The sequence below is a fragment of the Pleurodeles waltl genome, chromosome 8, assembly GCF_031143425.1.
Source record: "Pleurodeles waltl isolate 20211129_DDA chromosome 8, aPleWal1.hap1.20221129, whole genome shotgun sequence".
Taxonomy (NCBI): Eukaryota; Metazoa; Chordata; class Amphibia; order Caudata; family Salamandridae; genus Pleurodeles; species Pleurodeles waltl.
Window position 1 is genome coordinate 156946461 of NC_090447.1, and position 25901 is coordinate 156972361.

The 25901-nt window shown below is 43.2% G+C and overlaps 1 protein-coding gene and 1 long non-coding RNA gene across 2 annotated transcripts in view; one reads left to right on the top strand and one right to left on the bottom strand.

Annotated features, from left to right (window-relative positions):
* Positions 1–25901, top strand: part of TMEM135 (transmembrane protein 135) — a 943226-nt gene that overhangs the window by 196008 nt on the left and 721317 nt on the right. The gene's annotated exons all lie outside the window — the stretch shown is intronic.
* LOC138249844 (uncharacterized) overlaps positions 1–25901 on the bottom strand; it is a 204604-nt gene that overhangs the window by 7171 nt on the left and 171532 nt on the right. The window contains exon 2 of the long non-coding RNA XR_011194850.1: positions 17940–18048. This is a non-coding gene — a long non-coding RNA (uncharacterized lncRNA). The remainder of the gene's footprint in view (positions 1–17939; positions 18049–25901) is intronic.

Below are 25901 nucleotides of genomic sequence, written 5' to 3' on the forward strand. Positions count from 1 at the left end.
CGAAAACGCAGTTGGCAGTGAGTAGCCACAGTTTGCTCGAATTGGCCATTTTAAAGAACTGGGTTTCAGGTTATGTGTCAAGCTTCTCCTCCCTATGCCAGTCGGCACAGAGAGGAGTAGAATGCCCACACCAGGATCTGGTGCCACATCGGCCACTGTTCCTCCAGCCCATTCCTATGCATGTGTGTCTCTGCCCACGCTTGCGCCATGAGCATGCCAACGTGTTATGGACTCAGAGAGCACTGATATCCACCTAGAAGGCTGTGCATTAATAGAAGTTTGTTGAGGACTGATTACAGTTTGTTGGTGAGTGGGCTATTTGAGCTCTGATATTTTGTGAGGGGGCAGCCATGGACACCTGGCATAGGAACATGCTGCGAACTAATGTCTGCGTCTCACACTGTGAAGCATATATTGTAGCTGCGTGCCTATTCCTGGTCACATTTCTTTTGTTGAGACTGTTAACAAAGCAGCAAACATATTTTATCTCCCATTAGTGGAAATATTCTATTAGGACCCTATGCTGATAAACATTCCTTCTTGATATAGAAAATGTCTGTATGTGCAACGTGGCAGAAATGGCATTGCAAAACCTGGTCATATAACTTGATTGGCCCACCGTGGTTTATTACAAATACCCTTAGTGTCTTAACTAAACCAAGTCCATCTAGTAGCAAAGTGGATCTCTGGTCCTAGGCATGGCAGACACATGTCCCTAGGTTCATGGCGTGACCTATAAAGGAAAGGCACTGTTCTGTTCGAGAATGAATCAAAATTTTAGCAAGTGTAGTGCCCGCAAATGGAGCTCTGTTGGTATGTCCTTTTTCATTCCGTTAAGGACAAACACCATAGTTTGCGATTGTGTGCTCAAGGAGATTGCTTTTGCGAGTTGATAAAGAACGAGTTGCTAGAGAACGGCGTCCAAGACCATTGTTTTCAAGAAATGTTTGAACCAATGCTTTTTTGACAGTTAAACTCTACATTTGATCTCACCCCTACGCTTAAATACTAATGTGCCGTGTGCACCATCTGAGGCCCCTTCTTCAAACCCCTGCCTCTTTCACTACTTATGTAAATGATTGCGGGAACGGCCATGCCAAGTTTATATGCATACACCACCTCCCGGTTCTATTGTGATGGCCTTTTATTCTCTCCTGTCTTTCCTGTGGTTTCTCGTCTCCAGCTTGGCGTTGTGGCCTCCTCAGGTATTATAAAGCCAACTTGGAGATCTTACTTGCCAGTTATGATGGGTTGCTTGAGTTTACTTTTATAAAGTGGATGCAGCAGACTTTGAGAAGAATCTGGTTGGGTGGGTTTGAGCCTGTTGAGCTCTCTGAGGATGGGTATAATTGTTTCCAACATCTTCAGTTCTTTCGGGAACAGACTCTGGGATGCTGGCCAGCAGGGCATTATCTCTGCTGGAATGTGAAAGGACCACTTCTCTGCAGGTAGCTGTAAAGTCTGAATCTGGGAGAAAATTCTGCACTTTGGTGCGCAAGGAGATTTGATGACTGGTGGTTTTTTTTTGTGGAAACATGGGGGTTCTAAAGTGTGGGCTAGTGTTCATATAAAATCCCTAGGATTTGTAGTTCTTGATGACTTATGGGATGAAGCCAGCAACAAGATCAAAGGTCTCCCCAGAGTTGAGCTTTGAGGTAGGCAGTCAACATTCCGGCTTGCATTGTGATGAAGGAGTCGTTTAAATGGTTGGTGTCTCTGCTGGTTGGGGCAGTTAACAAAAGGTATGTGTCAGTTACACACACAAACATGAATGTGCTGTTTTTGTCAGGAGGACTCAGACTGGTTCCAGCTAGAGGCTGAAGAACACTGGTAACAGAAATTACTGAAGTAGGCTTAGATTTGTAGGCACCAGTGTGGACTAAGCGGTTACCATTTAATGATATATGTCAACAAAATGGAAACTGTCCAGCTCCTCTTACCTTTGCAGGATTCTAGTTTTGCTTTAAAGTTGTGACCTGGAGGGCAGAGAGTTTAAATTTGCTTTTCTTGTTTAATTTAAATATTTAAAGTCTTCATTCACAAAATCTTTGAGGTCACCAGCTTAGAAATCCTGATTCCTCCGGAATCCAAGGTAACATGTAATTTGAGATAGCAAAACTTGGTTGCTACCTGACTTTTGCTAAGCTAGATCAGACACCCCCCTTTTCTCATGAAGTTTCATATTGAGGATTTGTATACCTTTGCTTGGCAGGAAACAAATACTGCAAGAGAGTTGTGCATGTTGGCCTTCCAGGGCTGTTTCTCTGCTAATTGGTTACAGACGTAACAGAATGGTGACAAAGGGGTCATTATTCCCCAGGTCCCACCCTCATGCTGCGGGATTTGTATATTTTAAGAACACCTGCCCTATTCATTAATTATGAGGCAGCTAACGTGGCTAACACCTCAGACTGAACCAGAATCTGGATATGCTGTTATTTTTGCTGGCCCAGCAGTTCATGCTTTTTAGGTCTGATGGTAGCTAAGACCTTTTATTTTTAGTAAAATATATACAATATACTTACACTATCTGGTGTTTCAGACAACCCTCCTCATTCTGTCAAATCACAATGATTTTACTCACAGAATAATATTCCTTTTCAGTGTCAGGGTGGTAAACCTTGGGGCAAACGCACCCAGCTGCGTGACATAACATTGGCTCCGGGTTATGTTTTTGCATCCTATTTGTACCTATTTCATATTTTAGGGAGTAACACATGCAAACTTGCAAATGTTTCTACCCTACTTCTTTTACATCATTAAAACTTAGTGATTAATACATGGTTTAAAACACATTAGCACCACTTCTGCTCATCTCTTTAGAGCCATTGGTGTGAAAGCCAGCGCCTCTAGTGTTTAATTAGTTTTCGCGCCTGCCCCAGGTCTACAGACACTGAAGACGGTTGTATCCACGGTTTGTACCGAAGAACAGGGTTGTTCACCCCTTACCCTAAAGAGCACTTCATTATTTTCTTGTACACTCAATGACCCCCACCCCCTCACCCCGGGTACAGGTTCAGATGCTATATTTACCACTCTCCTCCACATGCAAAAGCGCTTTGAGGTGACAAAAAAGCTACTTGCAGCGCTTTGCAAAACAAAGAAAAAGAAATGAATGGTTTCAATGGAAATGCCTCTAGTGTCCCTTAAATCAGACATTGCTCCTTGATCCACTGCAGGGTAAGGAGGGAAGTTTGGAGAGTATAAAATGAACGGCTTCAAGCTAAACATTAAAGAGGTGTCGAGAAGAACCTGGCCATAAATCGAATAAACAGGGTCTTGTTTTTCTGTTTAAATTGAAATGAATTAATGAAACACAAATGAGTCACTCACTGTGCGCCTTTTCTCCTTCTTGGTGCGGACTTTTTGGCGGCCAATCTAACACAGCGGGTCCTTTGTCAAGTCTGGGGTATTATATTGGTAATTAAAGCGCTCTACTTGCCTCTTTTATAGAACACCCCATTAAACTGGCTTCTGTTTCTTTATAAACTAATTGGCATCTGCTCTCTGAAAATTTCCCATTTTCGTATTAGGATTGTGACAGGCTTCGCTTGATTTCTGCTTTAGGCATCTGTATGTTAACAGTAAAGAATGTTTGAAAACCTTTTAGATTGCACTTGTATTCGTAGAAGTAGGTAGAAAGAGGCGCCTTTTGAAATATACGTTTTTTAAATATACGTTTTTTAAATTAACATACTTAATTAAACATAATCCTTTATAAGCCTGAAAGATTTGAAAAAACTCGAAACGTTTTTTTTTTCACCTAAGGTAATGCTGTGCAATTAGTGAGCAAACATAAAAAAAAACTGAGACAATTACCTGCCTTAAACGCATTGTTTATATTTGTAAAAATATGATGTTACCTTTATGGAAGGTGTAGTAGCCTTGCCATTTAAGGAGGCGTGCCCAAGATGTGTTGGTAACCCATACCTAGTGCATGGGGTTTGATAGTGGGAACTTTAGTCAATAATATTCAATCTCAACCGAAAACATGAAGTTCCTGCACCCACTGGGCCCAAGAGGTTGGGCCTTTCGGGATGAGTGTGAAAAAATCAGAAGCAGCAAATAAACAATCTTTCATTATAAATATCATTCATGTTTAATGGGAGTCAATACTTAGATTTGATGGGAACTTTATTGAAATCTTTTAGTATTTAGTATTTGTTTCTTTATTGAAAATCATCAATTAGTCAATGAAAATACCAATACAATACAGAACAAAGCATAAAGCGTGTACCGTTTAAGTCAATCCCTGCTCTAGGCTAAGGAGAATACAAGTATAGAGTTGATTAGAACCCATAAAGAGCTCTCAGTTCAGATGTGAAGGCATTAGTCTATCTGTAAGTTGTAAGCAGAACTTCCCATAAAGAGTGGATAAAGTATTTCATGCATAGCATACAATTCAGTCAAGGGAAATAAAAGATCTTCCAGAATACATCTGAGAAGACTCCGCAAAGGGTTATGCAGAGTCTAGAATGTGTCTAATCGGGATCTCCCACTGAAGGTCTGAACCCTACTTTACGCATACACACTTTTATTACCTTTTCATATTGACAAATGGAACAATTGCTGCACTAGCTCATTGTCTCATCCAGCCGAACCGCAGTCTTATCATGGGAACAGGACAGTTTCCATCGATTAAGCAGACTACACAAAGAGCATCTTAAATATGAGATTCAAATATGCTACAAAATGTAACAGGACTATCAAAGCAGCTCGGTTTCTAAGCACTTCTTTCTATAAGACAAAAACAGGTCAGGGTGAGTTCAGTACACCATTTGATGAATTCATTCCCTTTCCCATATGCTTCTGCTAGCAAAATTTATTTACAAGGAAACATTTTACAGAAATTAAACTAAACTTTTTAATACATTATTATATTCTATGAACAGTATGTGAGTGAGAAAGATGACGCATAATACTTCTTTCTATCCTTATTGTGTCAATTCACATTTGTGTCAATTCAGGTTTGTAACTTGAATTTCTGACATCAGTCAGGGTAAAAAAGAAAAAAAAAATGCATCTGTCGGTAAATTTAGCTAAATACATGTGACTGTGGAAGCTTTCTGTCGAAATCTGTGTTTAAGTGCTACTTCTCGTTTTAAGGCCTTCAAACTTACTCTATGCATTACCTACAATAATTTCATTTAATTAAACACCTTCATGCTAGTATGTAGTGAGTGTCCGTTTCTGTAGGTATGGCTTTTGTAAATTTCCATTACCACTAGAGCTAAAAATTAATGTCTTTGACCTGTATTGTGGTAATTTAGAGGTGCTGCAGTGAGATCATTTTGAAGCCTATCTGGGAATCCATAAAATAATCTGTGTATTTATTTGTATAGTTTCTAAAGCAGATGATAAATTCTGAACAGGAACTGTGTAAGAATTTTCAGCGCAGTAGCCTAAAATGTATTTTTTTCTGACTGTAATATCGCCCAGCAAAAGTGCTTTATCTGCAGCTTCTATTTGCCATATTGTAGTCTGTGCTTCCTCCCCTTTGCTGCCTCCTGCTGGGGGCATGGTAAGCCCATATCTGTCGTCGACACACTGTCCCGACTGCTAAGCGCATTGTTGGCAAAAGCCCTGCATTTACAGCAATCATGAATGGTCAGTGAGCCTCACATGTGATGAAGTGTTTTGCAAATCCTGAGTTCTGTTCTCTGCAAACCCGACGTAGCCTTCTGAAATTGGTAAATTTTGTACCACTAAATTTTACCATAAGATCTGTTACAGTGCATAAAAACTGACCAAAAATCGGTTCGAAGTACCCCCTAAAAGCAGCTCGTTGTTATTATCCTCATCATCATTTGGGATAGATATGAGTTTTCCTTAAATTGCTAGATAAATTATGAACTCATAGACGCAAGTTTTGTGACTGTACCTAAAGCTTACGAATAGCCAGATGTCATATCTTGCATACAACCACCTATCCAAAACCAAAAAATGCGTTAACAATGGAGAATACCTTAAATAATATTAATTAGCTTAACATGTTGGAATCAGCACATCTTGTAGGGCATTGCAGTCTCTTCCACAAATCTTGACTACATTGCAAAAAATCCAAAAAAATCAAACACTCCTACTTTTATACTGTCTTAGTGATACTGAATCAAGCTGTTATTGACTGTAAGACACCGGCTCCCCACTCCTGACATCACCTACTGGGACTAGTGGTGATCACTATGCATTGTACAATCCTACTTATAACGATGTACAAGGGACTATTTGTCTAGCTCAGTGCACCCTTTATCTTTAAGTAGTGTTTGCCTGTTAAATTCTCCCAAAGGCAAGAGCTATTTGTTTTCCATATAAATTTGAGTACTAATGGATTGAACCACAGAAGGAAGAAAATATGCCATAAAAAACGGAGGAAAGAAGGGACCCAGAGAAATACGCACTGTCATCGTAATCCTTTTTAGAATAGTGTGGATGATGGCCTACATATGTCACTCATCCCCCAATAGATCTATGGGAAATGTCCGCAGCCTTTTTTAACATTTGAGGCATGGACACACGCAGTGCACTTGGAAAAATGGCAAAATAGAATCACCCACAGATACAGTTTGTGCTGACTTGGTTGCAGGGCATTAATAATTTCATTGCAGTATGGTAGAGTAGTCAAAGCATTAGTTAGACCACTCATAAGCCTAAATGCACATTGGTAAGAAGCTATACAATTATAATTGAGCTAAAATTCTGGTTTATGTAACCTGAGTTTCCAGAAACAATAGATTTAAACTAATTCAATTTAGTTTCCTACATAGGACCTACCTTGCACCCATTAGAATCCACAGGAGATAACAGACAGGATCTGGGCAGTGCGCCAGACGTCGCTCGCCAAATGCAGACCATTAGTGCATGATATGGGGCTGCTATATCATTCAAGGCTATTGTGCTGAGGTAATTAAGCAGATTAACTGCAGTGCAAACATAGACATGATGGTGACCCTGGAGCGTGTGTACTAGGGGAAAGGAGAAACTAGAGAGTGGCTTTTGTTGATATACAATTGGTACAGGCAAAGCATAAAACAGTAAATTAATGCCCCCTCGATTAAGGTATAGAGCTCTGGTGGAATTCACTAGGCAGCGACAGAGACAGCAACCCTACGTAACAGAGCCATGATAACCAATAAGCATGCCAAATTAGAAGCATGAGCAGCCACATTAGAGGCGTTTACAAAGAAACTGGATGAAAAACCCTGCATGAGGGCACACCTATTTCTTAGACGATACTCATGAAGATATGTTGCACCAGAAGGAAAAACCGGGGGAAAACTTGTCTCTTGATGCTAGTGTTCACTAATTATGTAAATAGTTAAGTCATAAAGAAGATTCCTTCGCCGAGTGTGCTTGTCAATTGTGACAATTATAGCGATTGGATGTTTTTTATGGGGCGATGCTTGCTTGTCTTGTGGGGTAGAAAATGCCAACAAAATGTGTTTTAAGAAAAAAAAAGATACACATCTCTACTGCCCTGAAGCCTCTTCTTTGCTTGCTGGTCACAAGATCATCATCACTCAAATTACAATGCATCACTCAACAGGCAATAAATGATGAAGGTCCATATTTCCTACAGAAGAAAATCACTGAATACTTCAATCCTAGGATTTAACATCCAAGTCTAGCACCACAACAAATCATTCTGCCATACAGGAAGAAAACAGTCCGGGGCTCTACTTTCTCAGGACAGGCTGCCAAATTACAAAATTCCCTCCTAGCAAATATGAGTCATTTACAATCATCTAGAGTTTACAAGAAGGTTAAGAACTGTCCATTCCCAACATAACCATCATGGACACCTTGATCTTTATCTTCTTCGAAAAAAAATGGATATAGAACAAGGATAAAGACTGCAAGGGGCATAGCTCCTGCCCGCCACCCCAATTCTTCCATCAATCCTGCAAAAATATATCTCCCAAAACTGGAGGACAGCACTGCTGTGGGGCATGCAGGACTATCAGGTGGCAGGCTCCGAATCAACTCAATAATACTGGTTCACATGATCATCTTCAGCTCTGGTGAGAGAACCAGGCCTCATGATGGCAGACACAACAGTGCGTCATCCCTATGAGGTTGGAGACTGTGCTTGGAGGTGAGAAGATTCCTTGTGGGAGCAGCAAAGCTCTTGTGCATCAAGCACAGGGGAAGACTCCGCCGCGGGTAGGTGGCTGGCTCCATTCCAGCCAGGCATACATGGTCCCTGAGGGAAGCAGTTCCAACATTTGATGGCTCACTCCCTATGAACACTGCCAATCTGAGCCACTTACGTTACCTGTGAGCGAATTGTCTCTAAATTATTGATTGTTTTGAGGTATTTTCTTGCCTTTCACCCTCATGATAAGCAAGTCCAGATGACCAAGAAGAACCCTACTCTAGTGGGATTGTACCCCCCCCCTACTGTTGGGCCACTGGAGTGCAAGATGGAAGAGGACCTGAAAGGCAGAGGAGGACGTTCAGGGGTGACGCACGCAGACATGTTGGACAAACTCCTTGCAATAAAGTAACCAGGGAGATATTAGTAACCAAAATGGATACAGTGGAGTTGGACATAGATCTTTGGAGAGATGATCAAACTAAGTTGTCTGACAGGGTGAACCAGTCCAAAACCAATCTGACCCAACCGCAACCTATTACATCCAATCTGCGAAGCCAAGCACAGGAACTGCCTCTATGAGTATGTTACATTGCATATAGGGTTGACGATATGGAATTGTGTTCTGGACTCTACAACATCTGCTTGATCGGTTTCTGAGAGGGGACTGAGGGAAGAGACATGGTAGAGTTTCTGAAAAACTGGCTAACCATAGCAGCTGCACCACAAGGGCTGTCCACATTTCTCTGGAAAGGGCTCTCATTGTCTGTCATGTTGCCTATGCCCTGATTGCTCCCCAGACTGGCGGTGGCAAGAGAGGGACAGAGACATAATACTCCAGAAGGCACACTCCTAGGGCCAGATCCCTGAGGGGACTGTAAAGTATAGGTCTTCCCAGATTATACAATGGCAATATAACAACAATAGGCATCATTCTTGTAAGTCAAAATGTGCCTCCAAAAACTGGCATTTTGCATATGCTGCTTTTTCCATCCAAAAGATATTGTGGATGACAAAACATCCATCTTCAAGAGCCCAAGGAAGTATGGGATTACAAGGCGGGCATGACCAGACTGAATAAAATCCACCCCCTTGAAACACAAGAGCAGGAGAAAATTCAGGTGCAGGTGCATAGATTACCAGAACAGTTGTATGTTGGAATAACGCATACCTTTACCACGCAGGATGTTACTCCACATTTTTTAGAATGAATGCGTCTTAACCACACATTTCTTTACCACCCATATCGGTTAATCAACATGCCTTAAGGAAAAGCGCTGGACTTGAGAGCAGTATAATTTACTTTCCAACTCCAGTCTCCGCTATAGTAGGGAAAGCATTGGGCTTCAAAGTCTAACACTGTTTTCACTAAGGCATGTCGTTGTAACAACATGCATGGTAAAGTCGCATTCGTGGTAATGGCTGTGTTCTAACTGCAGCACATGGTTCAGCCTACATGTTAAAGGCTGTTTCCCACCAGAACTGGCCTCAAAATCTGCAGAAGATCTATGTTGGCCATGTACCCAAAACAAATTACTGTTACTGAAGGGGGTACAGTATCTCCGTCCTGGGTGGCTCATTTATATGCAATTATGCAAGGAATGGAGGAAGGTACCCAACAGGAGGGGAAAACCTCTGTATAATGAATTTCTCACCAATGATTTCTAGTACTCGTTTAGATTGGTGTTGTTGTTGATGCTCTAACTTGGAGTTGTGAGTTTAGGGTAGTTTACACCATGCCATTTTATGCCCTTGTAAACATTGTGGAAAGGTCGACCACCCGGAGACCTTGTGGCTGGCCCAATTCATGATCAGGTTTATTTAAGGAAGTCATCCTTTGATTTTCAGGCCCTTGGTGGCAAACCACATCACAAATGGCTGGACTGAGCAGATATACCATGGACCATTTCAAGCATGGGCTTGATGGTTAAAAGAACCAATAATAATTTAGATCTGAAGGATGGGAGGGTCCAAATAACATTTCCCCAAGAAATGCCTCTTCCATGTGCCAAATCTTCTAAGCTCCATCTTTAGTGGAGGGGCTGAAAGTTTGCAACAAATAACCCTGTGGTGTGGAGAGCATTGATCATGGCTTGGGAACGTGTTAAAGGAACTCCGCGCTAGTGGACATGAGAAGAAAGAACATTCATATTACTCACCTGAACTTGACCTACATATCCGGCTAGACAAAAAAAATTCTCATCCTCCATATAGGCCCTATTTTCTTTGAAGGAATACGTAAGCAGGACCATATCAGATCATAACACTTAATAAATGTGCCTGTCTTAGCAGTAAATACATTAGTCCCGTCATGGTAGCTGCAAAGCACCATGCTGGAAGATCAGGCTTTTAAATAAGATCTAGGAAAAGGCACCTGATTCTACTTCAATGAAAACAAGTGCACCAGCTCCAGTGTGTTCTGGAATGGAATGACTTTGAGGTTTTGGTATGGGTGCTAGAAAAACCATGGCACAGGAGATGAACACATCGAATAAGCTGCTACATGACTTGGAGCAGGAGATGGTCCAGAACCCTGAAAGCAGCGGGAGAGAGGTTGATGACTGCCAGGGAGCTATATGCCAAATTATTAGAGAGGTTTACATGTCTTAGTCTCTCGGACTACACTGAAAAACTCACAACCGGGGGCATAAAACAGAATGATTTCTTGCATGGCTCACTAAACCAAGTTCAGGGTTACAGTGGGGAAACATATTAAGGACAATTAGGGAACCCCAGTGCATACAAAAAATGATACAAGTAGTGCCTTACTTGCCTGTTACATGGGCCCAAACCCTCATAGTCTCCTTGCTCAAACCCCACCAAGATCCAGTGAATAGGGCCTCTATGCTATACTAGTCTTACAAGATTCTCAGTAATATCTTGATGAGATGCATATACCCACTGTTATCCTCCCATCCTGAATAAAATGGTTTTATCACAACATGCAATACTTCTCAGAATCTCCACCTGTTATTTTGTATCTTTGAGGTAGGGCCCATGTCTCTTCTGAATTTAGTAGTCATGTCCATTGGCCTGGAAAAGGTGTTCTGAACACTTAGCTAGTGCTACCATGTTCATGGTGCTCCAATGCATAGGATTTGATTGTCTGAAACTTTGCTGGATCTCCTTAGTATACGCTAAACCTTCTGCCAGAGATAAACTGACCAAATCATTTCTGCATCCATGGTGATATTTTGGAATAGAGACAGCGACGTTATTGACCCCCATACTTTTTGTCATGGCAGTCAAGTCCTTTGCCAGCATAATGAGAAATGAAGGATTGCAGACGGGGTGACTGGCAGACAGCATGCACGTTGTTTGCTTGTATGTTGATATTCTACTTTTGTTGTAAAAAAAAAAACAGTAGACTCAACCATCGAGGGCCTTTGGGAATAAGGTCGTTAATCAGAACATTTGATGAATTGAGGTAAAATATGCACCTTCTCTATCCAACTGCTAGTTGGAGATGGCCCACCTGAAATTGAGGATATGGCTATAACCTGAGAGCAAGCTCCATCAAATATCTTGGCATGTGAGTAGATCATTCTGCAAAAACCTACTCACCAGGAACCTGGGGAAAGGTTTTCACTACATGAGAGGCTGCATAGACTTCTGGAACACACTACCCATTTCTATAAAGAGCAAAGTAGCACTGGCCAGATGGTAATGCTTTCCTGCATACTGTATTTCCTTATGCCTCTGCTAATATGGGTGCCTAGTGTGTTCTTAAGAAAAGCCAATACCATGTTAGTTTACCTTGATTTAGGGACCCAGCTAATGCAAGGTTGTGTCTGAGAAAGATGAAACTACTAATAACAACTGCAGGTCTTAGCACACTGAAGTTCAACACCTCTTCGGGGGTAGTAAATTCTATATAAATGCAATTACAATACAGTAGAATATATGAGGTCTTAGCAGGGCCTCATCACTTAGTCCCACCCATAGCCTGTGTTATGTCTCCAACCTCTGCTACAGTGCTTTCTACTTCATACTGCAAACTCATCCTGATAAGGAATACCCACAGCATTCTCTACCCTACCACTCTCCTCGTTACCTTGCCCCTTGTTCTCCCACCTTACCAGCCAAGTTCATTCTCATACTGTAGTCCTCCAGTAGCAAAAACAACAAGTGATGGACGGAATGCTGAACATTGTCAAACACTCACCCCCAGTCATAGATCTGGGTTTAATCCATCGTTCTTTTGCTCACCATGCCACCCCAGTTTGGACCCAGCCATATGCAAATCAGTCTTGACCCTGTTCCTCATGGGAACAGTCCAGACCGAACTGCCAAGCCAGGTCCTCACTGGACCGGGCTTGGGACCGGTTTCGGGGTTTCACCCCTCATCAGCCAGGCTAGCTTGAATCCAGTGGCATGGGAAGCACAGGACCCACGTCTGGGCATACCCTTCCCACTTAGGGCGACAAAGCAAAAACAACAAGTGATGGACGGAATGCTGAACATTGTCAAACACTCACCCCCATTCATAGATCTGGGTTTAATCCATCGTTCTTTTGCTCACCATGCCACCCCAGTTTGGACCCAGCCATATGCAAATCAGTCTTGACCCTGTTCCTCATGGGAACAGTCCAGACCGAACTGCCAAGCCAGGTCCTCACTGGACCGGAAACAAGCATCCTGGGACCGGTTTCGGGGTTTCACCCCTCATCAGCCAGGCTAGCTTGAATCCAGTGGCATGGGAAGCCATCAGTAGCTCCTATGGCCCCTTGGCCTCCAAATCAGCAAGTTTCTGGCTCTTTCTTTGGAGTTATCTTTCCAATCGCCCAGATCCTGTTCTGAATTTTGGCATCTGCCGTCCTCTCTTTTCAACTACCATCTTATCTTGCAATTCCTTTTTTAGGCCTTAGTTTGAGTTGGCGCGCATGCGCTGACTCGAACCAAGACATGCTGTATCTTTACCCTGGGCTTCACCCCACTCATAGACTTGCCATTGGCTGGCTCGATCATCGCTTTCCCATTGTTTCTCACCATTTGTGCATGGCATACATTTGTCATGCCTCTTCCTTTGTTTACTCCTCCCCGAGAGCAGGGACGAAGTGCACAATCCCTTCACTGTTCCTCATTTTATTACCATTTTAGGGACTTCTTTTTTCTTGGTTTACAAGCCCTCCTCAGGAGAGCTGGTGTTTTTATGTCCTTCCAGTGCCTCGCGATGTTTATTTTTTCTTGATTTACAAACCCTTGCACTCTCTCCCCTTTACTCAGTGCATGCAAGGCTATATAAAACTGCTTTGTTTGTTCCTCTCTAGGCAACATTATCAACATCTGCCTGTGGCCCAAACATCCTGAATCCGGTGGAAGTTCAGTTTTACCTCTTGCTACAAAGCATGCACAGCAGCCCTGCTAATGACTGCCGGGCAAGTTATAGGGTGCTGCTGATGCTCTTTATGCAGCGTGTTGCTATCCGGTACTTGTGTTATTATTGCTCTTTGGCAGGGGGTGGGGGGTGAAGTTGGAACCTTTTGAGGCAGCTGTTGGCCAGGTAAGAATCTGGCGAGAAATGCCCTGTGCCCTTCCTATTCTGTGATGATTGTGTCCTACACCTCATAGGTAGTGTATCACTCTACACCAGACTTTTGGAAAGAACCTTTAACTTTAACGGTCAATTATTGTTGTGCCGCTGTAGTACAGAGCAGGCAAGGGCGCCTTTTTGGGTTTCATTAAAAGTGTCAAGTGAGAGATTTTGAAAAAGATAGGGGAATGCATTTTCTCCATTGACCTGTATTGTGGAACAGAGGCAATTTTAGACAGGAGACGCTTAAAATAAGTTAATTTTATGTTTCAGAAATCACCTTAATCGGGTCTTTTGGAGAAAAATACCAGCCATTTGATTGTTTGTTTTATGTGTGGACTTAATCGTGAGCTGAGCGATACAATACTATCTACAAAATTATTTTCAGTATTGTGACACGGGTGATCCGAGAGCACTTACTCCTGCAGTACTTTTGTAGCCCAGATACAGGCGCAGTCTTGTTGCCACTCTGCCCCATTCGTGCTCCGCCCTTATCACTGAAGCAGCGAAGAATGTGGGCTGCTGGTTTCTCACACCCCCATCCGCCCTCCCGTTCACCACCCCCATCCGCCCTCCCGTTCACCCCCCCTACCGTTCACCACCCCATTGCCAAAGGCAATAGGTCACCCATTGCTGAGAGCTATTTCGCTTTGCCAATGCTTGTTCTTCATTGCCTTCTAAGTATAACCTTTGCAGTCCTCTATCGTTAATATTTTGCCAGCACAATCTAGATTTCCAGTTTCTTTACAACTGGCTATCCCAGCTATTTCTTCCCCAATGCCTTATTCTTCGCGACCTCTTACTAAGTTTCAACACAGATTCACCTCATAGTGCTAGCTACATTGCCTCCCAAACCAACACTGGCATATCTCTCCATTTCCCTACGTCTTATCCTGATAGTGCTCCTTGTACTACTTCCACACACCTACCGGTGAGTGCCCCTCTAGGCGCTGTCTGTCTCTCAACTACTTTTCACTTTCTATATGAACATCTCCAGTAGAATCCTCTCCTGTTTTGGATTCACTTTTCAACGTTTTGCTGATGAGACTTCTTCTCCTTCTTCACCACCAGCCTAGAATGTCCAATTGCCACATGGCCACCATTCACTGGCTGGCTCTATTAAAACTTCTCTACAATTAGAATAGACACTTTTTACCTCAGCGTCTGCACTTGCTGCATTGACTCCTTGGCTCCTTTTCTGACACTACTTTCTCTACCTACTCCATGATCTTGGTGAGTGTGTATTCAAACTGCAGGATGAGGTTTGCAACCCACTTCCCACTATGGCCACCTGGTCAGGTTGCTGGCAGAAAAACCCCGGACACCTTATATACTCCTAGTTTTTATCTACAAGGTCATCCATTAATCCATCTGTATCTTCCTGGCCCCCTGTGTTTATGTCCTAATACCAAATGTATGTTCCTCAATCCTCACCCACCTTTCCATTCCAAAATCACTCTGTCACATCCTTTGAATTGTTACTACTACAGCAGTGGAATTGTCAAATCAGTGATCTTGGTAAAGCTGAATCTTTCAGTCTTGCTGTTAATTTTGCCTTCAAAGCGAACCTCTTCAGTCTGGAGGATATGTGTACCTAACCCTCTCCTGTGGACACTTCTCAAATCCTCATTGCCACTTACTCAGCACATTACATAGAGTGCATTTAAAAAAAAAAAAAAAAATCCTAATCCTTAATCTTTATCCACCAAACCATTATCTCTAAACCGTATACCAGTGGTTCCCAACCCATGGTCCAGGGACCCCTGGGGGTACGCGAAGCCTCCTCAGGGGGTCTGCGACTGCTTAGAAAATGAAATAATATGAACAGATTAGGTCCCCAGCTTTCAGTAATGACACAGTAGTGTCTCTCTGGATTCCAGTTATGATTCAGTTTGGGTCCCCGGGTTCCAGTAATGATAACGGGGGCTGCACAGAAGTCAAAAGGTTGGGAACCACTACCGTATGCCACAATCCCATATCGCCCCCTTATACATTACCAGTAACCCCTTAGCTTCTTACACTGCCCTTTCTTCTGGAAACACATTTTGGGAAGTGCTATTTTTAGAAGTGCTGCTTTCCACGTTTTAAGGCAATACCTTGTCCGTGTCCAGCAGTATTGCTTACAATTTAATCATATGGTATATCTTTTGAAGAATTCGAATTTATAAATTCTCCCTCGTTAGGTCCATACTCTTACTGCGTTGAAGTATCCATAAAGCAATGTGCAGTTCTGCACAGAGCTCTACAAATGAATACATCTATGAACGTAAAAGTTTATAGTAGCGAGCAATTAAAAATAGAAAATCCGAGCTAAGGCGCTCTCCGGGTTCACATTCTGCTTGCTTTTCCAAGCGACCGTGCCCCTCGGATTGCTTTTACAACTAATCTGTTCGGGTTGTTTTCAGATGAACTCTGTTCCAGTCTTTCGATGTTGGACTCCAGCTGTTAATAGGAAATTGGTGGGAGTGTGAGATTAAATGCAACCCGAATATCAGCGTTACTGCTTTTGTTATTTCAGAACTTCCAATCATAGTTTGCAATCTGGTATTGTTCGTGTTCTCTGTGTTTGCTGTTTTGCTACTGTCAGAAAATTGAAAAATGCTGCATATAAATTTCACCAGCAAAGAAGGAGTGGGTTGTGATTTATGTGTTTTATTTAGTTGCAGTTTATGAAGTGGTATGTTTTACATTGTTTAAAAAGAGACTTTCCTGTTTTTGTAGACCACAAATACTGCCTGGGGAGCCATTACAAACCATTAGTCTACTTTCTTAACTTGTATTCTCCAGGGTCTGGTGCCCAAATTAACTTCTTATCTTCTGTGCCAAGTATCCCTTAGTATTTTTTCCAATTAAAAAAAGAAAGGCTTCATTCTGTCATTGCTGTTTTATGAGAACTTTTTTTTCTTTTATTGCACTGAATCTTGCACGATCCCAACGTTTGTTATGCATTTCAGTATTGTGAAAAATTATTGGTCTTATTCGTTTGTGATAAAAGAAGAAACGCTGAAAGTTTTGAACCAAATAGAAGTCATGGTTTCCTACACCTTTACATCTGAGTCACGTTTTCAGGTCGAGCATAGCAGCGCGACGAGTACTGCTTTTCTGACTGTTGGTACCTATTTGGGCTTTTAACCACGCCCACCTCACTCCCATCACTTTCACTCCTTCGTGAGCTTGCCATTCAAATATCCTAGATGCTTTACGTTTTTCCCTCCTTGGGGCAGCTTTGTTAGTCTTGGGGACCGACCCTGTTACATGGACTCCGTTACATGGAAAATTGCACTTTTGTCAATATGTTTGACTGCAAACAACCTTCTTTTTCCTTTTGTGTCTCGCTTTCGCGCTCATGGTGGCTGTGGCGCTTTGAATCGGTTCACTTATGTCAACTATTTCACTTTTCACTTTCAGTTTATGTGGCAAGAAAAGTCAGGAGTGGGATTCACAACCCTACTAGCTCTAACTCGAACAACCGTGAGAACCATTGTATTGCAAATGCTTGTTGGAATGTGCAGCGTCCAATTAGTCTGACCTAATTTAAATAAAAAAAGACAAAGTCAAGCTGTGTGTTTCTGTTCTCTGAACTGAACTTATTAAATTTGTTTGCTGTATGGTGCAGGTAAGTTAAATGTGCTAGGCAGGCAATGAAACTCAAGAAGTCGACAAGGGCATTTTTTAATCATGGGCTTTGTTATTTTTTTTAGTGCAGTTGCCCCAGGGATGTTAGGGACTTCACCCCATTTATGGCTTTCTTTTACTTCCTAAACATGAACAAACGGGAGGGGCTCGTGACTCTATTGGGGCCAGCAGTACCGTTGAAGTACCACTTAACACAATTAGTTAAGAGGACCTTTAATATTATGATGTGTCGGGGCATGGATCGAGGGTAGGGGTGGTTGGGGGGGTCTTCAAGGAAGTAATGTGGAAGGGGAAGTAATTAAAAAAACAGAACAGAATACAGCTGCGTAAGTTTGACGATTAGAGTTGCGGAACTGGATGTGTTAAGGGTCTTCAATGAGCGGGCAGAATTTAGAACAGTAGGAAGTGCCAGGCCGCATGTGGTAGTAGATTCCCTGTTTCTGTAGAATGAGTTTCATTAGATGCTTATTTTGTTCATTAGTGATATCCATCTTTGATAAGCGTTACTTGATACCAACAATGTAGAACTTGTAAAGTTGGCTACAGCTTCCAAGTTCCACTTTGGTATCTTCTCTCCTTTTCTGCATCCCTCCATTTCCAGGGAGGTGCTTGGGCAATAGCAAAGCCTTTATTTAAAAAAAATATATTGTCGTTTTGTATTAATTGATATGTACATACTTTATAGCCTCTGTGAAGTCCTTCCACGTCATTTGTTTCCGTTTGTTTATTCATTTGGCAGTTTGGCAGTTTTGTATACCATGTATACCATGCAATAGTCCCAAATATTCTGTTAGGAAAGAAACAAAGAAAAGCTGTGTGAGGCAGTAGACACTCCAGTGTACTATACAGTAATAGAGATCTGGCTTGCTGCACTACAACAGGAGGCAGAGAAACCAGAAATTTAGACCAACGTGCCACAGTTACGAATGGCCCTCTGTATAGCAAATAGAATGCAGCTCCATTCAAAGATGATAGCCTCTTTCCCAGTCCAGTGTGACATGTTCTTCTCTAGTCCAATATGGCACCCGCTATCCTAATCTCATCTTGCACTTTTCTGATCTGAAATCAAGGATGGTGCCCAGAACAAGAAGGCAACTCTGTAGAGCTCCTCTGTGAGAAATTGCACTCAGACTATGAGAGAAGGAGTCCAGAGAAGTAGTGCCATGTATTATTGAGCTCCAGCAGCACCCCCTGTTGAGGCAGACTGGTTTCAGTGATGTACCCATTGCTGAACATTGGGTGGCTTGGCTTGAGTGCGAGTATACTTTCAGAGAAGTGTGTATATAACCAACAATATTACATTTACAGGCAAGTATACTTGAAGTCTACAACAAGTCAAATTAAAACAAAAAACTAGTGGTTAATAATTTTGACTAGCATTTCAAAACACTGAGTGAACAGTAGTATACAGGTACTAGAACTTCCACTTCCCATTTTTTAATCCTCACCTCCATGTCTTTTACACCTTGAACTGGCTCTAGATTAAGTGGTCATCAGTATTGAACATCCCTTCGTAATGTTTGTGATGTATGTGTCAGCTGAGCTTGTGACTGTTTAGTAGGTGTATCAAACAAACAGTTCAACTCACTGTTATAAAACTAATTGGGAAGAAGTTGTTAAACCCTTAACCTCTTAGTAGAAGATGGAGTCCTGGAAAATTAAAGTGCTAGGTAGCAGATGTCTAATAACCTATTCAGATTACCACTCAGCTTGTGAGACATCTTTTCCATAGCTAGTAATTGCCACAACTGATTACACAAATTCCCTTTAATGCCTTCTCTGAGCTTGTGCTGCTATGATTTGTGATGAACAGGACTACCTGTGCACCATAGCCTTATCCATTAGAGCTTCAGGTAGAACATACGCTTCGTGAAAAAACTGTACATTTCAATGAGAAATAAGTGATCTCACTTGAGTAGGTGATTGTAGCAATCAGTTATGTGTGAGGCCTAGCTCTTTTCCTGCGTTCTTGTCTCTGGGACACTGCTGGGGTCCCTGTTGGTGACTCACAGGATCTCCTGAGATGTTGTTGCATAAATGGGGAACGGGTGGTAAGCTATTGAGGCATGTTGTGGTGCTGTGAAATCCCAACGTGGCTGAAGATGATTCTCTGCAATATGGATGGCAAGATGGCTGGTGTGACAAGGTGGAAGCCCCAGTGCTTTCAGCAAACGTGTCACAGTGGAACTGGCAACTGATCTGACAACATGGAACTTGGACAGTATGCAAAGGTTTTTCACACTGCAGTCAGTGAGCACTTGCATAACCATGCATGAAACATACTAGTCCTGTGAGCAGCCTGCCACTGGGAGGTGTGTGGTCAGAATATTGAGATCTCTCAAACAGTGCTGCATTGTTCATCAGGACCTTTGCTGAGACGGGGCCACAAATGAAGAGTGTCCTGTAGAAATAAAGCCTGTGGTTGTGAGAGAGGCAGCAAGCAGATCTGCATCACAGGTTATTTCTGGTAGAATGTAGAGAAGGAAAAGATAAGGATTTTTTGGAGGATGAGACATTCCCTTAGATAGATGCTGTAGAGCAAGTGTGACAGCATGGCAGCTGATTAACTTGTGAGGACAAAACAAGATATTGTCACAATTAGATACTATTATAAAGGAACTTGACAATGTGGATAAAATGACCATGATTCATGATTTACTACCTGATTGTTTTTCACCCATAAGATACCTCTGCCTTGCTGCTCTCATATTCGGATTAAAATGTAAGGAATAAGTGTACTGCATCAAATGGGAGAATGCTCATAGCTGGTCCTGAACAATCATCTAAGCTCTCCAAATCATTCAGAGTGGGTGCCATTGAAGAGGGCACAGTGTCTACATTACAGGCCTGCCTGAGGAACAGCCTCGTGGTGAATAAACAAACATGGAGGTGCTCAGTTTACCAGAGAAGGGAAATGACACCTTGAACCTGTACTCGTTTGGATTCTCACAACGGGTTCTTTGCTTTATTCTGTCTCGCGTTGTGAGAAAGAGTGAGTTGAACTGTGAAGTTGCAAATTTGTTGTCTTGCAAACTTCAACTAATTCTTACGGATATTACAACTGCTTTCTGGAGCTTTTGAAATTTTTTGTGTAAGTTATAATCAGCACTTGCACACCCTCTTTAAGTTGTTTTGAGGAAAAAAATACCATCAAGTTTCAGATCTAAGGGTAATAGTTTTAAACTTGTTGTGAGAAAATGGTGAACCAGTTTTTAGCTCCTGATCTTACTTGGGAGAGATTATTGCCAGTTTGTGAGGAAAAGGAGGAAACCTGCAAACTACACCACATTGTATTTGGTGATTTATGACCTTACAATAACTTTGCGCATCTCTCCTTAGGAGTGTAGCCGGAAATGTCCTCAGCTTCATAGCTACCATGGACCCTACAATTGTCCCTCTGTCCTGTGTCAGCAACCAGGTACCCTACAGCAGTGTGTCCAGTGCCCATCTCTCTAAAGTGAGCAGAAATATGGACGTTAAATGACTCGGGAAGGAGGTCAGAAAGTACAAATATATGGTACAAAAAAGTTAAACCATCGAGCAGGCTACATAATTTTCGATACACTTTAAATTTATCTTCAGATTTTTGGCATGCCAAATTCATGGTAAATTTAAGTTTAAACAAAATACATTTTGCCGTCAATAGCTGCCTCTAGAAACAGTAAAGCGGCATTCAGGAACGTTATAAATTTCGAGAAACTATGTGTGTTTAAGATGTATCTCCCATGTTAACCTTGCAGATTGTGACTAGTGTCTGAGTAATTTTTCCTTTGAGTAAACCGCTTTACAACTAGATTAAGCAGTTAGGGAGGAAATTTATAAAAATCATGGAATGTTGGAACACTGTGCCAGCTAATGCGATTGGCTGGCTTTGGGTTTGTGTGGGACTCAGTAGACCTCAATGTAAACAGAAGGCTGCTTCACAGTTACCTGATAGCACTCCGCCCCGAAGCTAGTAAAAATGTTTGACTGCATTCCTTGGTCAGATATCTGAAATTACATTATATGAAAACCAGATCGTCTTGGAGTCTTCAGACCTGTTTTTTTCAACAATATAAATGTCCTCCCATGACCAAACTTCAATGTGTGAACCGTTTCCTGCTTAGAAGAAAGCAAAAAAAAAAACACAAAAAAAACGTCTCGGCATGAAAGAAACGGGAGAGTGAACCACGGAACAGCATGTTTAGGGGAAACGCCATATCACTCTTTAACATAACATATCAGGAAGAAAATTATTTGGTCAGTGAAAAATGTGTTCTCCTTCAGCTTTGGCTATCACTTTCCCTGTTTGCAGCAGAGAGAGTTTGAAAGAGACCAGGCAGGTCACTTGAGAGTTGTGGTATAAAGATTCTATCTTAGTGTCATTACATGGCCACTAAAACGTACTCTAAAGAGAAACCCATATCTTAACCTTAACCTATAGAGACACCAATGATCCCCTCAGTGTATGCTTTGCCCACCTCTGCTCCCAGTGTGTGTGTTCGGGGACAGGCCGGACACCCTAAAGGCCACCTCTCATCATCGCTTAAGTATTCAGTGATGCTCAGCAGAAATTACGAACAGTACATTACGGTTCTGCATGAATGAATGAATAAATTAATTAATGTGAATTAATTTTGTTCAGCAAATATCCTAAGACCGTCTTGACACTGTCCTTAAGTCTAACTTAACACCAATTTTAGTGTTTTTTTATTTCATTTTTATTATTGATGACATGAAAAAATGAATTACCTCTTGGCACTCGTGAATGGGTGTTCTTATTATCTAGCAGAATGGTAGGTTTTCGGCTTCATCCACCCCAGAAGGAAGAATGTTTGAAGACACCCTGCCTGAGATTTTCCCCTTTGAGCTGCTGGTCTCTGAGTGCATGTTCAGATTATTGAGGGTGAGTTGCCCATGTAACATTTCGTGGTATATATGCCTTTATTCTGATGGATACAACTACCTGTGAATTCCTCACCTTATGAATTCTCCCAGTGTGCCAGCATTTGACAGAAACTTTCTTCCCAGCTCTTCACGTCGACGAGGACGTCACAATTGCCCGGCTCCTCTGACGTCATCGTGGCAATAAGAAGTCCTCACTGGTGTGCTGAAGTAATTTCCCTTTTTCCTGCGCCTTCGCCGCTAACAGCTTTTCCTGGCTCTCAAACAGCTACTGTTTCAAAGGTGTCTTGTTGTACTTGTTACAATGTCTCTGCCAAAGAAATCAGGTTTTAAGCCTTGTCGTGAGTGTGCGGGTCGTATGTCAGTCACAGACCCTCATGAATACTGCTTGTGGTTTCTAAGTTTAGACCACGACATGGAAGGGTCCGTGTCTTGCCAGTGGATGAACCCGAAGGCCTTAAAAGAAAGAGAGGCTGAGCTCTTTTTAGCAAAAGCTAAGAGGACGCAAGGGTCATCGGAGATCTAAGGCAAGGGACTCTTCTTCTCATAAGTCATCGAGATCTCATAAGAAGCGGCGCCGGCATGATTCTCGACGCCGTTCTTCCAGAGATCGGTCTCGGTCCCCTTTGAGACAACGTCGTACGGCGTGGGAGGTCAGTCCTATTAGTACTCCCCAGCCTCAGAGTCCTCAGGCTTCTCTGGTGCCATCACCCATTGAGGTCGTTGAGTCCCCGGCGAGTCCTCCAACTCACTTTTCACCTGTGTTGGTTCAGGAGCCGGTGGTGCAAATTTTGGATCTGACCCAAGCGTCTCAAGACCAGAGGTTTCCTGCCTTCCCGACTCCAGGAGCAGACCCGGCATCTTTCCTAAATGCTATGTTTAACATTTTTAACAAAGCTATGGCCCCTGCTGGTTCACCGGCTGGTCCCACGGGTCCATTAGCATTCTCCTTGGGTTTGCCGGCGCCGTACAAGTTGGCTCCGTTTGTGGCCTTCTATCCTGCTGAGAGTGCTGGTTCAGCACCAATGACGTTGTCACCTCAGATGATGCTGACGGCGCTGATGGAGTCAATACCGGCACCGGATGGGTCCCGGTCGGGATGCAGTGTATCTCCACCATCTCCTCCACCACGTCCATCTGCTTTGAAGCCATCGTCGTCGACGTCGGCTAACTCTGTCAACGCCGAGATTGGAGGCCAGATTGAGATCGAGGAGGAGAGCATTGAGGCTCTTGGAAGAGCAGGAATACCAGCAACAGTTGTCAGAGGAAGGAGAGATTTCTGAGCCTATAGGGGAGTTTCAGGTACTGGAATCTGCAAGTTGACGGGATACCTCCCCTAAGTGGGATCTTTTATCCCCGGGTGAATTTACAGGGGCAGCATCCTATCACACTGTCATAAGGAAGGCCGCTGAATTTTTGGAACTTCCGGTACCAGCTTCGGAAGTAAAGACAAACATCTTGACGGAGGTGTTGCATCCTTCCTTTACTTCTGCGGAGCCCATACTCCCTTTCAATGATGCTCTTACTGAGCCTATTTTAGACATTTGGAGAAAGCCTGTTACGTCTCCAGCAGTTTCCAGGACTGTGGCAAAGAGGTACGGGGTCCTCTATTTTTATCCCAACATCCGACTCCTGAGAGCTTAGTGGTCCAAGCTTCTTGTTCTGCTCGATCTGCACCTGGCTCATATCCTGCTTCTCCATCGGAGAGGGAGTCCAAGAGGATGGAGCAAGCAGCCAAGAAAAGTTTCTCTTCATGTAGTATGGCCCTGAAATCGGTCAATGCTATCTGTGTGCTGGGGAGATATGTTCATGCCCTGATGGACAGAGCAAGAGCTGTGGTGCCGAACTTGCCTCAGGATATGCAGGGGCAGTTTGATGAGCACCTTTTGGACGCTCAAGTGGCAGCCAAACAGATTATTCAGTCTGGCCTGGATACAGTAGACTCAGTAGCCAGGGCAGTGGGCACTTCGGTGGCGGCCAGGAGGCATGCGGGGCTTAGGTCTTCAGGATTTTCAACGGACATTCAAACAACTTGGTTGGACCTTCCGTTTGACGGCGAAAAGTTGTTTGGGTCCAAGGCAGACTTTGCTTTTAACGTTTCAAAGACAGCAGGGCTACTGCAAGATCCTTGCAGCTGCAGGCATCTGCATCTACACCCTTTAGTTCCTTTTGGAGGTTTAGGGGGTTTCGACGTGGCTCCTCTTATCGTGGCAGGCCACAGAACAGCACTCAACAGCCTGCCAACCCTCTCTACAGATCTTTTAGATGGCGGGGAGGGTTTGGACACGAGGAGCCACCCATCAGCACTCTGCCTCATCCTCTTCCTCTGGGGGAATCCAACAAGGAAAGCAGCCCTAGTTTTCTATCCTTCTTAGGTCATGCTTCTCCCATAAGGGGTAGGATATTTCATTTTCTCCACGAGTGGGAATTAGTCACATCAGACTCTTGGGTACTAAATATTGTGGGGAAAGGTTATGCCCTTCCTTTTCGTAAGTTTCAACCTCCCATCCCTCCCCATCATTCGTTTTGTTCAGTAGATCATCTCCTTTTGCTTCAGCGGGAGGTGCAAGTCCTTTTGTCAAAACGTGCAGTGGAGTTGGTTCCAGAGCAGGAAATGGGACAGGGATGCTATTCGAGATATTTCCTGATTCCCAAGAAGGATGGTCGATTGAGGCCAGTCCTGGACCTGAGGATTTTGAATTGGTTCCTGAAACAGGAGAAATTCAAAATGCTGACTCTAGCACAGGTGCTTCTGGCGTTGAACAAGGAAGATTGGATGGTGTCTCTTGACTTGCAGGATGCTTATTTTCATATCTCCATTTTGAACTCGCACAGGAAGTATCTCCGGTTCGTGGTAGGATTGCAACGCTACCAGTTTGCGGTCCTTCCTTTTGGTCTTACTTTCACACCTCGGGTCTTCACAAAGGTGATGGCGGTGGTTGCAGCAGTCCTCAGAAGGAAGGGAATATCTGTATTCCCTTACCTGGACGATTGGCTCATGAAAGCCAAGTCCCCAGAGCTTGTGCTGCATCACTTGCAAGTGACAACAAGGTTGTTATTCAACCTGGGCTTTTCGGTGAACGTGCCCAATTCTCACCTGGAGCACTCTCAGCGCCTCCTGTTCATAGGGGCAGTACTGGATACCACATTGAAACGGGTCTATCCTCTGCCTTAGCGGATTCAGGACATCAGGCGTTTATTCCAATGTTTCAAAATGGAGCAGTTCCAGTCCTCACTGTCCTACTTCTGTTTTCTTTTTGCATTCTGTTGGTCACTCATGCACGTTGGCACATGAGGGCTCTCCAGTGGTGCCTCCGCAAGCAGTGGTTTCAACACAAAGGGGATCTCGAAGAGTCGATAACAATCTCCAGAGACGCTGCAACGGATCAACGATTGTGGGCTGTGGACGACAACCTTTCCCAAGGAAGGGCGTTTTTTTTCTACCACCTCCAGTGGCCACGGTCATAACGGATGCTTCCACTTTAGGGTGGGAAGCTCATCTGGGGGACCTGGGGTCAAAGGTCATTGGTCTCCAGTGGAACAGATGTTTCACATCAGTCTGTTAGAATTGCAGGTGATACTTCTGGCTCTCAAGGCCTTTCTCCCTTCCCTTCACGGTCAGTCAGTCCAGGTCTTGACTGACAACACTACAGAAATTTGGTACATCAACAAGCAGGGAGGAGTAGGGCCATACATTCCCTGCAGAGAGGCTCTGCGGCTCTGGTCCTGGGCTCAGGACCATCAGATTTGCATAGT